Here is a 14,132-nt window from a genome sequence, read left to right as displayed (position 1 = left end):
TAAAGTCATCAGCGGCATTGTACAAACTGACTCATTACAAGCCACCTGTGTGCGTGTGCTGCCGCCGGAGAGGAGCAGCTCTGGGGGCAGGGGAGGAGGAGGAGGGAGCCGCAGCAGCACTATGTAATTGGTGGCAGCACCGCTGCAGCTGTCCCTCTCCTTCCACATAGGCTTGCCGCCGCTGCTGTGAATGCTGGGATGCGCTTCCCTCATCCCAGCACAGCGGCGGCGGCTAGCCATTGCAGAAGGAGAGGGACAGCTGCAGCGGCTCTGCTACCAATTACAATGCGGTGCTGCGGCTCCTGAGTCCCTCTCCCTCCTCCTCTTTCTCCCCTGACTCCGGAGATGCCAGCACCAAGGAGCCTGACTGCCTGAGCTAGCAGAGAGATGGTTAGTATCATCTATTCTGTCTATCGATCTATCTCACTCTCTCTATCTATCCTGTCTACCTAATGTGTAAAAGGCGGACTGGCTGCCGTAATGTGTAAAAGGGGCTCTACATGGTGTAGTGGCGCTACTGTGTGGTGTAATTTGAATAATGGAGACTACTGTGCACTGTAATATGAATTGGTATTGTGGCCACGTCCCTATATTTTTCCACGCGCTGGAGGCGTGCACTGCCCTTATTTTACATAAGGAAGGGGGGGCCTTGATGCTGTTTTTTGCACACAGCACTAAAATGTCTAGTTACGGCACTGACGCAGGAGCGGTTCTTGGTGCGGCCGCAGTCACTGCCGCCTACCCGCACCCCGGCTGCAGCAGACGCCGTGGGCTGTGTGGGCGTCCGCTGCAGCTGGCTCCAGTAACAGACACTAGAGGTCATTATTGACCTCTAGTGTCTGTGCGGCGCTGCTATGGGAGAGACGTCATGACGTCTCTCCCATAGAGAGGAGCCGTGGGAGGCCAGACGGAGCAGCAGCGGTCGGGAAGCAGGAGCGGGGCAGTGGTAAGTATTGTTTTTTTATTTTTGTGTGTGTTTGTAAGCGGCTACTAAGGGGCACAGAGACAGGGGGCACAACTACTGGGGGCAAAGCAACAGGGGGTACAGCAACAGAGAGCACAACTACTCGGGGCAAAGCAACAGGGGGCAGAACTACTGGGGCAAATCTACTGGGGGCATAGCTACAGGGGGCACAACTACTGGGGCCAAAGCAACAGGGGGCACAACTACTGGGGCAAATCTACTGGCAGCATAACTACTGGGGGCACTGCGACAGGGGGTACAACTACTGGGGGTACAAGTACTGGGGGTAAAGCAACAGGGGGCACAGCGACGGGGCACAACTACTGGGGAAAATCTACTGGGGGCACAACTACTGGGGAAATCTACTGGGGGGCACAGCTGCAGGGGGCAAATCTACTTGGGGCACAACTACTACAACTACTTGGGGCAAATCTGGGGGTACAGCTACTGGGGGCATAACTGTGGCCACGCTTATCCCCATTAAACCACGCCCCTACTGTATTGCCGCAGAGGGGCGCCGGTGGAAACTTTTGCACTGGGCGCCACAAGGTGTAGAACCGGCCCTGCACTGACACATACCTCCTGGACGTCTGGGAGCAGCAGATGTGGGCGGCTCACAGTCAGTGTCTCATGGGGTTTCCCTTCACTACACGGATGAGCTCCTCCTAATGTGTGGGGGACCCCAGGACGGCTGCCCCTGTAGCCACTCCTGTAGCCACTTCCTTAATCTGGCCCTGCTTGTTACTAATTTAAAATCATAATATGCGTATTCAATTGTATTATCGCGCCTAATCTCCCGTCTACAGTGATGGTAGATCCCGTGGTGATATTCAATTTTATCGCACCCATTAACATAGTAACATAGTATCTGAGGTTGAAAAAAGACAATTGTCCATCGAGTTTAACCTATTTGTGGTCTCCTATGCACGATGATTTGTCTAAAATTTTGACTGATGCTGATTTCAGCCGTTGCATTTTATCCCTTTTTGTAGTAACTATAATGCGTGACTATGCACCATAACCCTGGATATCCTTATCCATTAGGAATTTATCTAACCCATTCTTAAAGGTGTTGACAGAGTCCACCATTACAACTCCCTCCGGCAGGGAATTCCAAACACGTATTGTCCTTACTGTGAAAAAGCCTTTACGACGCATACCCTCCAGCTGTACCTTTTTAATAGGTACAGTACCTTTTTTTAATGGTCTGTACCGATTTTTGGCTCAGCAAACTTCCATTGAAAGTATAGGAAAAGGGGCGTGGCCACTGACCTTTTACCCATGGCCACGCCCCCTTTTCGGATTTGTACCAATTTTTGGCCCTCATTCCGAGTTGTTCGCTCGCTAGCTGCTTTTAGCAGCTTTGCACACGCTAAGCCGCCGCCTACTGGGAGTGAATCTTAGCTTTGCAGAATTGCGAACGAAAGATTAGCATAATTGCGAATAGAAATTTCTTTGCAGTTTCTGAGTAGCTCGGGACTTACTCTGCCACTGCGATCAGTTCAGTCAGTTTCGTTCCTGGTTTGACGTCACAAACACACCCAGCGTTCGCCCAGACACTCTCCCGTTTCTCCAGCCACTCCCGCGTTTTTCGCACACACCCATAAAACGGACAGTTTCCGCCCAGAAACACCCACTTCCTGTCAATCACACTCCGATCACCAGAACGAAGAAATTTCTTCGTTAAGCCGTGAGTAAAATACCTAACTTTTTGGCAAATTTACTTGGCGCTGACGCACTGCGAACATTGCGCATGCGCAGTTTGCGACAAATCGCTCCGTTGCGAAAACCACTAACGAGCGAACAACTCGGATTGAGGGCCTTTATGTGTAAAACAGAGGTTCTCAAACTCGGTCCTCGGGGGCCCACACAGTGCATGTTTTGCAGGTCTCCTCACAGAATCGCAAGTGAAATAATAAGATTTTACTCACCGGTTAATCTATTTCTCGTAGTCCGTAGTGGATGCTGGGACTCCGTAAGGACCATGGGGAATAGCGGCTCCGCAGGAGACTGGGCACAACTAAAGAAAGCTTTAGGACTACCTGGTGTGCACTGGCTCCTCCCACTATGACCCTCCTCCAGACCTCAGTTAGGATACTGTGCCCGGAAGAGCTGACACAATAAGGAAGGATTTTGAATCCCGGGTAAGACTCATACCAGCCACACCAATCACACCGTATAACTCGTGATACTATACCCAGTTAACAGTATGAAATATAACTGAGCCTCTCAACAGATGGCTCAACAATAACCCATTAGTTAAACAATAACTATATACAAGTATTGCAGACAATCCGCACTTGGGATGGGCGCACAGCATCCACTACGGACTACGAGAAATAGATTTACCGGTGAGTAAAATCTTATTTTTTCTGACGTCCTAAGTGGATGCTGGGACCGAATGAGCAAACTCTAGGTCAGCGGTTTTCAACCGCTGTGCCGCGGCACACTAGTGTGCCGTGAGCAGTTACTAAGTGTGCCGCCTGAGCTGCTGACTAGGTGCGGATCTGCCACCTTTAATTAACATAACATTTCGGACCCGGGCAGCTCAGATGCGGTACGGACCATGACCTATACACATCATAGGTCATTCACACACAGCGCGTCATTGCACCCCGTCCCCGCACGCCCACCTGCCTGTCCGCGTCCCCGCACGCCCACCTGCCTGTCCGCGTCCCCGCACGCCCACCTGCCTGTCCGCGTCTGCTTAGTGCTGCTGCTCCCTTCTCCTGTCATACGTGTTTAAGGCTGCTGAAGCTCCCCTTCACTGAATGGCAGTGACAACTGAGCTCCTTCTTTCTCACCAACAGATAGGTACAGTAAGAGCCAGTGTGTTTTGTTTTTCTGTGGAGGGACACTCTCTTACGTTACAGAGCAATTGTTTTAATACTGGATAGGTCATTGTATTTGTATTAATGTGGGGGGCAGTTTGTTTGATTTACTACTTTTAATAATTTTAGGTCCAATGTATTTGTACTACTGTGAGGGCCAATGTGCTTGTACTATTGTGGGGGCCAATGTGCTTGTTTCATTACTGTGGGGGCAACTGTTTGTTTAATTATTGTGGGGGCCACTGCATGTGTTTGTTTTGCCCCGTGGGGCACTGATGGTGTGCCTTGGCAATTTGAAAGTCTTGTCGGTGTGCCGCAAGTTAAAAAAGGTTGAAAATCACTGCTCTAGGTCCTCCTCAGCCAGGGTATCAAACTTGTAGAATTTTGCAAATGTGTTTGACCCCGACCAAGTAGCTGCTCGGCAAAGTTGTAAAGCCGAGACCCCTCGGACAGCCGCCCAAGAAGAGCCCACCTTCCTCGTGGAATGGGCTTTCACTGATCTAGGATGCGGCAGTCCAGCCGCAGAATGTGCAAGCTGAATCGTAACACAGATCCAGCGAGCAATAGTCTGCTTTGAAGCAGGAGCACCCAGCTTGTTGGGTGCATACAGGATAAATAGCGAGTCAGTTTTCCTGACACTAGCTGTCCTGGAAACATAAATTTTCAGGGCCCTGACTACGTCCAACAACTTGGAATCCTCCAAGTCTTTAGTAGCCGCAGGCACTACAATAGGTTGGTTCAAATGAAAAGCTGATACCACCTTAGGGAGAAACTGGGGACGAGTCCTCAATTCTGCCCTATCCATATGGAAAATCAGATAAGGGCTTTTACAAGACAAAGCCGCCAATTCTGACACACGCCTGGCCGAAGCCAAGGCCAACAGCATGACCACTTTCCACGTGAGATATTTCAAATCCACGGTTTTAAGTGGCTCAAACCAATGCGACTTTAGGAAATCCAACACCACGTTGAGATCCCAAGGTGCCACTGGAGGCACAAAAGGGGGCTGAATATGCAGCACTCCCTTAACAAATGTCTGAACTTCAGGCAGTGAAGCCAGTTCTTTCTGGAAGAAAATCGACAGAGCCGAAATCTGGACCTTAATGGAACCCAATTTTAGGCCCATAGTCACCCCTGACTGTAGGAAGTGCAGAAAACGGCCCAGCTGAAATTCCTCCGTTGGGGCCTTCCTGGCCTCACACCACGCAACATATTTTCGCCATATGCGGTGATAGTGGTTTGCGGTCACTTCTTTCCTAGCTTTAATCAGCGTAGGGATGACTTCCTCCGGAATGCCCTTTTCCTTCAGGATCCGGCGTTCAACCGCCATGCCGTCAAACGCAGCCGCGGTAAGTCTTGGAACAGACAGGGCCCCTGCTGCAGCAGGTCCTGTCTGAGCGGCAGAGGCCATGGGTCCTCTGAGATCAGTTCTTGAAGTTCCGGGTACCAAGCTCTTCTTGGCCAATCCGGAACAATGAGTATAGTTCTTACTCCTCTTTTTCTTATTATCCTCAGTACCTTGGGTATGAGAGGAAGAGGAGGGAACACATAAACCGACTGGTACACCCACGGTGTCACTAGAGCGTCCACAGCTATTGCCTGAGGGTCTCTCGACCTGGCGCAATATCTTTCTAGCTTTTGTTTAGGAGGGACGCCATCATGTCCACCTGTGGCCGTTCCCAATGGTTTACAATCAGCTGGAAGACTTCTGGATGAAGTCCCCACTCTCCCGGGTGGAGGTTGTGCCTGCTGAGGAAGTCTGCTTCCCAGTTGTCCACTCCCGGAATGAACACTGCTGACAGTGCTAACACGTGATTTTCCGCCCATCGGAGAATCCTTGTGGCTTCTGCCATTGCCATCCTGCTTCTTGTGCCGCCCTGTCGGTTTACATGGGCGACTGCCGTGATGTTGTCTGACTGAATCAGTACCGGCTGGTTTTGAAGCAGGGGTCTTGCCTGACTTAGGGCATTGTAAATGGCCCTCAGTTCCAGAATATTTATGTGTAGGGAAGTCTCCTGACTTGACCATAGTCCCTGGAAGTTTCTTCCCTGTGTGACTGCCCCCCAGCCTCGAAGGCTGGCATCCGTGGTCACCAGGACCCAGTCCTGTATGCCGAATCTGCGGCCCTCTTGAAGATGAGCACTCTGCAGCCACCACAGCAGAGACACCCTGGTCCTTGGAGACAGGGTTATCGGCCGATGCATCTGAAGATGCTATCCGGACCACTTGTCCAACAGGTCCCACTGAAAGGTCCTTGCATGGAACCTGCCGAATGGAATTGCTTCGTAGGAAGCTACTATTTTTCCCAGGACTCGCGTGCAGTGATGCACCGACACCTGTTTTGGTTTCAGGAGGCCTCTGACTAGAGATGACAGCTCCTTGGCTTTCTCCTCCGGGAGAAACACTTTTTTCTGTTCTGTGTCCAGAACCATCCCCAGGAACAGTAGACGTGTCGTAGGGACCAGCTGTGACTTTGGAATATTTAGAATCCAACCGTGCTGTTGTAGCACCTCCCGAGATAGTGCTACCCCGACCAACAACTGCTCCCTGGACCTCGCCTTTATCAGGAGATTAAAATGGGTCTCACCGAACCGTCCGGTTTCGGTACCACAAACATTGTGGAATAGTAACCCTGTCCTTGTTGAAGGAGGGGCACCTTGACTATCACCTGCTGGGAATACAGCTTGTGAATTGCCTCTAGCACAGCCTCCCTGTCTGAGGGAGTTGTTGGCAAGGCAGATTTGAGGAAACGGCGAGGGGGAGACGTCTCGAATTCCAGCTTGTACCCCTGAGATACCACTTGAAGAATCCAGGGATCTACCCGTGAGCGAGCCCACTGATTGCTGAAGTTCTTGATACGGGCCCCCACCGTACCTGGCTCCGCCTGTGGAGCCCCAGCGTCATGCGGTGGACTTAGAGGAAACGGGGGAGGACTTTTGTTCCTGGGAACTGGCTGTATGCTGCAGCTTTTTCCCTCTACCTCTGCCTCTGGGCAGAAAGGACGCGCCTTTAACCTGCTTGCCTTTTTGGGGCCGAAAGGACTGTACCTGATAATACGGTGCTTTCTTTGGTTGTGAGGGAACATGGGGTAGAAAAGCTGACTTCCCAGCTGTAGCTGTGGAAACGAGGTCCGAGAGACCATCCCCAAACAACTCCTCACCTTTATAAGGCAAAACTTCCATATGCCTTTTAGAATCTGCATCCCCTGTCCACTGCCGAGTCCATAACCCTCTCCTGGCAGAAATGGACATTGCACTTATTTTAGATGCCAGCCGGCAAATATCCCTCTGTGCATCTCTCATGTATAAGACTGCGTCTTTTATATGCTCTATGGTTAGCAATACAGTGTCCCTGTCAAGGGTATCAATATTTTCCGACAGGGAATCTGACCACGCAGCTGCAGCACTGCACATCCATGCTGAAGCAATAGCAGTCTTAAAATAATACCTGAGTGTGTATATACAGACTTCAGGATAGCCTCCTGCTTCCTATCAGCAGGCTCCTTCAGGGCGGCCGTATCCGGAGACGGTAGTGCCACCTTCTTTGACAGGCGTGTGAGCGCTTTATCCACCCTAGGGGATGTTTCCCAACGTGACCTATCCTCTGGCGGGAAAGGGTACGCCATTAGTAACTTTTTAGAAATTACCAGTTTCTTATCGGGGGAAGCCCACGCTTCTTCACACACCTCATTTAATTCATCAGATGGGGGAAAAACCACTGGTAGTTTTTTCTCCCCAAACATAATACCCTTTTTTGTGGTACCTGGGGTAACATCAGAAATGTGCAACACATTTTTCATTGCCTCAATCATGTAACGTGTGGCCCTATTGGAAGTTACATTAGTCTCATCGTCGTCGACACTGGATTCAGTATCCGTGTCGACATCTGTGTCTGCCATCTGAGGTAGCGGGCATTTTAGAGCCCCTGATGGCTTTTGAGACAGTTGGGCAGGAACGAGCTGAGAAGCCGGCTGTCCCACATCTGCTATGTCGTCAAACCTTTTATGTAAGGAGTTGACACTTTCACGTAATTCCTTCCACAAGTCCATCCACTCAGGTGTCGGCCCCGCAGGGGGTGACATCACATTTATCGGCATCTGCTCCGCCTCCACATAAGCCTCCTCATCAAACATGTCGACACAGCCGTACCGACACACCGCACACACACAGGGAATGCTCTGACTGAGGACAGGACCCCACAAAGCCCTTCGGGGTGACAGAGAGAGAGTATGCCAGCACACACCAGAGCGCTATATAACACGGGGATTAACACTATAACTGAGTGATTTTCCCTTATAGCTGCTTATATGTATACTACTGCGCCTAAATTTAGTGCCCCCCCTCTCTTTTTTACCCTTTGTAGTCTTGAAACTGCAGGGGAGAGCCTGGGAGCGATCCTTCCAGCGGAGCTGTGAGGGAAAAATGGCGCCAGTGTGCTGAGGGAGATAGCTCCGCCCCTTTTTCGGCGGACTTCTCCCGCTTTTTTATGGATATCTGGCAGGGGTATTTTTCACATATATAGCCTCTAAGACTATATTATGTGAGTTTTATGCCAGCAAGGTGTTTAATATTGCTGCTCAGGGCGCCCCCCCCCCCCCCCCCAGCGCCCTGCACCCATCAGTGACCGGAGTGTGAGGTGTGCATGAGGAGCAATGGCGCACAGCTGCAGTGCTGTGCGCTACCTTGTTGAAGACCGAAGTCTTCTGCCGCCGATTTCCAGGACCATCTTTTTGCTTCTGGCTCTGTAAGGGGGACGGCGGCGCGGCTCCGGGACCGGACGACCGAGGCTGGGCCTGTGTTCGATCCCTCTGGAGCTAATGGTGTCCAGTAGCCTAAGAAGCCCAAGCTAGCTGCAAGCAGGTAGGTTCGCTTCTTCTCCCCTTAGTCCCTCGTAGCAGTGAGTCTGTTGCAAGCAGATCTCACTGAAAATAAAAAACCTAAAAGTATACTTTCTTTTCTAGGAGCTCAGGAGAGCCCCTAGTGTGCATCCAGCTCAGCCGGGCACAAGATTCTAACTGAGGTCTGGAGGAGGGTCATAGTGGGAGGAGCCAGTACACACCAGGTAGTCCTAAAGCTTTCTTTAGTTGTGCCCAGTCTCCTGCGGAGCCGCTATTCCCCATGGTCCTTATGGAGTCCCAGCATCCACTTAGGATGTCAGAGAAAATTAGCTCCACCTGTGGACCTTTTAAAATGTGTCAGTGAGTAATTAATACAACTGTGCACCTGCTGGGTTACCTGCAAAACATGCACTGTGTGGGCTCCCGAGGACCGAGTTTGAGAACCTCTGGTGTAAAATGTTGGAGGGTATGACGACGTATTGTGCTGTCAAAGTCGGAAAAATATCACGCTACACGTTGCCATATATTCACCCCATGCGCTTGCCCGCTGCACGTGCACATTCTCTCCCGTGCGTGCGGATACTCGCAGTTGCGTGATGGCACTTCCTCGCCCATGCGCTCGAGCGCGTGGTATGTGCATTTACGGTAGAGTTTGTGTGCGTCTAGCGGGCGCCTCAATTGTTACATAATAAATTCAAATAGTATGTTTTATAGGTAATGTTCCCCTTAATAATAACAGTAAGTTTGTTTAATGTAACTGGTCGCTGGACAGAGGAATTCCTCTTTGCATGGTACGAAGGGTCAGACAGGGTTTGAGCAGTTGTGTTTGGTACCTAACTAAAGAACATTTTATTAGAAACAATCCGGTGCTGGTTAGGTAAAGATTAATCGCTCCTGCGTATAGTTATGTCTATTAGTAGTTTCTGGACATTTACTATATTTGCGGTTCATTATCCATGCGGCGGGAATTCTGAGATTCCCTCCCACCTGAGCAGTTTGATATAGTCACAGCCCACCTGTTCAAACTAACCTATGACCTTTTGTTATGATGCGAGGAGACATTCCTGTGTCCAATGAACAATGAGATTATAGGTCCCTTTGTAGTATACTATACGCAGTGTATATAAGGACAGCCAGCCTGGCCAGCTCAGTCTTCTCTCCACAAACGGTTTTCACCATTGACTAACTCGGAGCTGGTACCAGGACTGCGCTGCGATCATTCCCCAGTGTGTGTAAGTTATTCTCTGTAACCAACTTATTCCCTGTTTGTATTTGCCATATTCTCTCTCTCTGTTATTGTATAAGATTGTGACGCTATTGTATATTTATGTGTAGTTATTCTGCTTAGATATTGATGTTAGACTGTAGTGTATGAATTGTTAACTGTTTTCCCCTTCTTACGTAGCTAGACATTGTTAGTAAAGGTGTTGGAACCTTAGCAAGGTATCGTGTGTTTATTACATTGCAGAGGGTAATCGGAGCGTCTCAATCGCTCAAACAGCTTTCACATTAACAAGGTTAAGCAGCGTTATATCGCTACAGTATTTCAGTAGTAAGGTTTACAGTACAAACTCAATCTTTTACTGTGTTGCATACAAGGTTTACTGAGTGTCATCCCGTGAGCATCTGCGCCGCTCGTGTTCCCCTCATGGTCACGAGCGTACGCTACGCTAGTAGCGTAGCATTACGGTAGTCGGCTGCCTATAGCGTGCTCGACACCAAAGCGTTAAGCTGTGAGCGAGCGTGCCGCATGTGCGTCTCGACCACGGATAAGCGTCTGCTACGCTAAGGGCGTACCCTTACGGTACCCCATACGCCAATTGCGTACTGAATCTCTTACCAGTATATAGTGAAGGTTATAAGGTAATAAATCGGCATTATCAATTGGGGCCTCGTCCGTCCTCCACATATCCGCACTAGCGAACACAGACTTTATCTGTCAGCAAGGGCGGGAAGGCAGTATCCCTTCGTATCCGTATTGGTGGTGAGGGATACAGTAGTGCTGGCTAGATAAGCGTCTGTTTCGCTACGCTGTAGGAGTGCTGGTGGAATCCGGAACCGGAAGGTAAGAACAGTACGCTATTGTCTTTTAAAACTGTTTCATTTCTGTTTGGTACACATTGCGTACGCAACACACGCACACACCTGCATTTCTTTTCATTTGTGTATTTTCACACCTCACTTTCCTGTTTGCCATTTCACAATTGATAACGTGCTGAGAAAGATTTGTTGCTATTGGTAGTTAAAAGTAATATTAATACGTTAAGGAGTAATTTGTAAAACACGCACACGGCTTTGCCTAAAGATACAAGGAAAGATCTGTGTGGTGCTCGGTAGATGATTACAGTTAAAGATCATCTACATTGATATAAACGTGTTAGTTGTATTTCTGTGGATATACCTGGCTTGCGTACACGTGTCTCTAACAAAGGGCGGGACTAGTGTACGCGATGCAAGGGCCGACGCACGAAGCGTATATTACGCAACGGAGCGTCTGGGTATGCCCACGTGATACAAATCACACAATAGTATTGTTTTAGTTAGGCGATAAGGAGGCAACGCGATAATAGCGCAAGTCAAATCTCAGTGTCCTAAATTTTAAGCTAATAGATCCTTCTCTAGTTGCAACTCCTCGGGATTAGCCTGCGATACTGAATGAAAGGGATTTCTGCGCAGAAACGAAAGTAAAGAGTATATGAGGTGAAAGTGTGTGTATACATATATATAAGTTTCTAATTTTGGGTGGAACCACAGGAAATCATCGAGTTCTCGTGAGGTACATACGTGTAAGTGGCTTGGGAGGCATCCCTTGTTAAACATATTAAAAGAAGAGCATTAGAGTATAGCAGACCAAGAGGTCTACTGTAGTACAGACCAGGAGGTCACGGACCAGGAGGTCCAGGTACAGCAGACTAGGAAGTCCGCTATATAAGAGTCAAGAAGCACAACACCAGGAAGGGTTGGTGCGGAACCCAAATAGGCCATTAAGCTCCGGCTGAAGGAATTCGCAGCCACAATTTTCGATTCCACTGGTCGCTCCGCACATAAGATTAGTTGCTTATGTGCAGAACGATTGTACCGCATGTAATTGTGTGCATTAGTTAGTAACTTGACCCAGTACCATTTGCGTACGCTAAAGGGGTCATAAACGCTATTTGTACATTCTAACGTGATTTGTGTAATTTTTTTTATTTTAAGGGAGGTTCGCTGGTCACTCGGGAATTCTCTAACAACCAATAGTTACTGGGAAGGGTTAAGTGCTCTTCGGATCACACCCACATGTTCCAGTAAATAGAGGTTCAGGTCGCAGGGGCCCTAGGTTGAGTACGCCAGCGCTAAGGCAGTGTGTGGGCGTATTGGTCGACGTGGGCGGAGTGAGTGGAGGTACTCGGTAAACTTTCACCGTCAGTCTACCCCGGACATCTTGGTTTTTGTAAGGGTTCGCTGAAGACCCTGATTTGAAGGTCAGAGGTAGTGAAAGCAACACCTGCAAAGATGGGGGCCAGTTGTTCAGGTAGGGGGCGATCAACCCTGGTCCAAGTTGATTCAGTAAACCGACCAATCGGGTCGGCAAGGTATGTCATGTGTGAGAAATACGGTTCACACACAGAGGTTTTGTGCAATGAATGGGAAAGAATGACTGTGCATGACGGGGAAAAGTTCCCAAGGGTAGGCAGTTTTAGTCCCGAGGTGTTACAAAATCTAAGGAGAAGGATATGTCTCATTAAATCTGCAAAGAGACGGATCAAACATTATGATTATTTACAGTTATGGCAACAGGAAGGTGAAATACAAAGAGGATTGGCTCAAGCGGCTGGATCTAACCCTATCAGGAAACTGATAGCCACCGCGCCACCACCACCATACATAACGGGAGAGAAAGTGGTTACAGAGAATGACACACTGGTGTATGATAAACATGCACTTAGTAACTGTATAAATGTTAAGAATAATGTAACCAAGATTGTTGATGCTAATATTAACCCGTGCAAGCTGTACCCTGTTTTAAACTTTCCCCAGGATTGTGACCAAGAGGATGAGCCAACAACAATATCGGCACTCTCTCTAGCAGCCACCATAGCAGAAACAACAGTGGGCACGGCCCAACCAGTAAGAGCAGTATCAAAGGCCCCTAGTGGAGGGACAGGTGAGGTCGTATCAACTGGTAAGTACGGCACTATACACTATGCTGAAACCATTACACCACATGTTGTAGAATCTACTCAGAATGATGTTATTGAACTTAATCCCGTTAGGGTAATTACAGTACCAAATGGGAAAACTGACACTTCAGGAGTCACTCCTGTCAGAAACATCGCCATGCACTGCCCCTTTTCCCGAACGGAATTAAGATCAATGGTGTCTGAATTCCCTGATCCTAGGAAAGATCTAGTTGCAAGCCAGAAGTACATTAGAGAGCTAGGACATACGGTAGAGCCCAATAACAAAGATTGGCGGACATTGCTGAGGGCATGTTTACCCTCCAATGTCGACTCAGCGAGTTTTATAACTGACTGTAGACTAGATGAAGAAGTACCCCTTACTGAGGAGTACAATCAAGATAATGTGAAAAGAATTAATTTGCAGCTGGGAGTATATTTTCCAGCTGTTGCTAAATGGAACAAAATGAGGGAGAAACAGCAGCTGATTATTTTCATCGGGCACTACAGGAAATGGCTAAGTATACAGGCATAGAAGACATTAAGACAAATGTGAATCATAGAGAAGTAGCAGTATCTGTGTTAATGGATGGTTTAAAGGAAGTATTGAGGACGAGGGTACAGACCACCCAACCATGTTGGCGAGGTCTGTCGGTGGCTACTTTGAGAGAGGCCGCTATTGATCATGATAGGAATATCACCAGACACAGGGAGTCACAAAGTGATAAGTTAATGGCCGTAAGTATACAGGCCCTGACCACAAGGCCACCTCAGTATAAATCTCCGACCCCTGTGGGTAAGTCAAATGTGGTAACTTGTTATTACTGTCATAAAGAGGGACATTTTGCATGAGACTGTAGATTGAAAAATGCACAAAAATCATATCAACCCCCTAGACAATGACATGACACACGAAATTGGGATCAAGGACCGCAGAAACGGAGTTATGAACCACACGCAGGGGAAACAAAAAGGTATCCCCCAAAAAGAGACTGGCAAGTCTCTGATAGTTCCCATTTACCCCCTTCACAGGTAATAGCTGCCAGCGCAATGCAGGGAGGTCACCACATACAATAGGGGTGGGGCCACACCTGTAGTCTGCAGCCAGTGAAACTAATTGCGAGCCTTGGAAGTGAACCCGAGGTCACAATTGATGTAGCTGGTAAATCTCTAAATTTCCTTGTAGATACGGGGGCGGCCAAGTCAGTGATAAATTCGACCGTGGGCATGAGAACCACTGGTAAAACAATTCCAGCCATGGGAGTAACAGGAGTAGTACAGCACTACCCTTTAAGCAAACCTGCAGAGATTACGATAGGGCCTTTGCATACCAAGCATTC

This window comes from Pseudophryne corroboree, chromosome 4 (genome assembly GCF_028390025.1).
Source record: "Pseudophryne corroboree isolate aPseCor3 chromosome 4, aPseCor3.hap2, whole genome shotgun sequence".
NCBI classification, from domain to species: domain Eukaryota; kingdom Metazoa; phylum Chordata; class Amphibia; order Anura; family Myobatrachidae; genus Pseudophryne; species Pseudophryne corroboree.
This window is presented reverse-complemented; position numbering follows the sequence as displayed.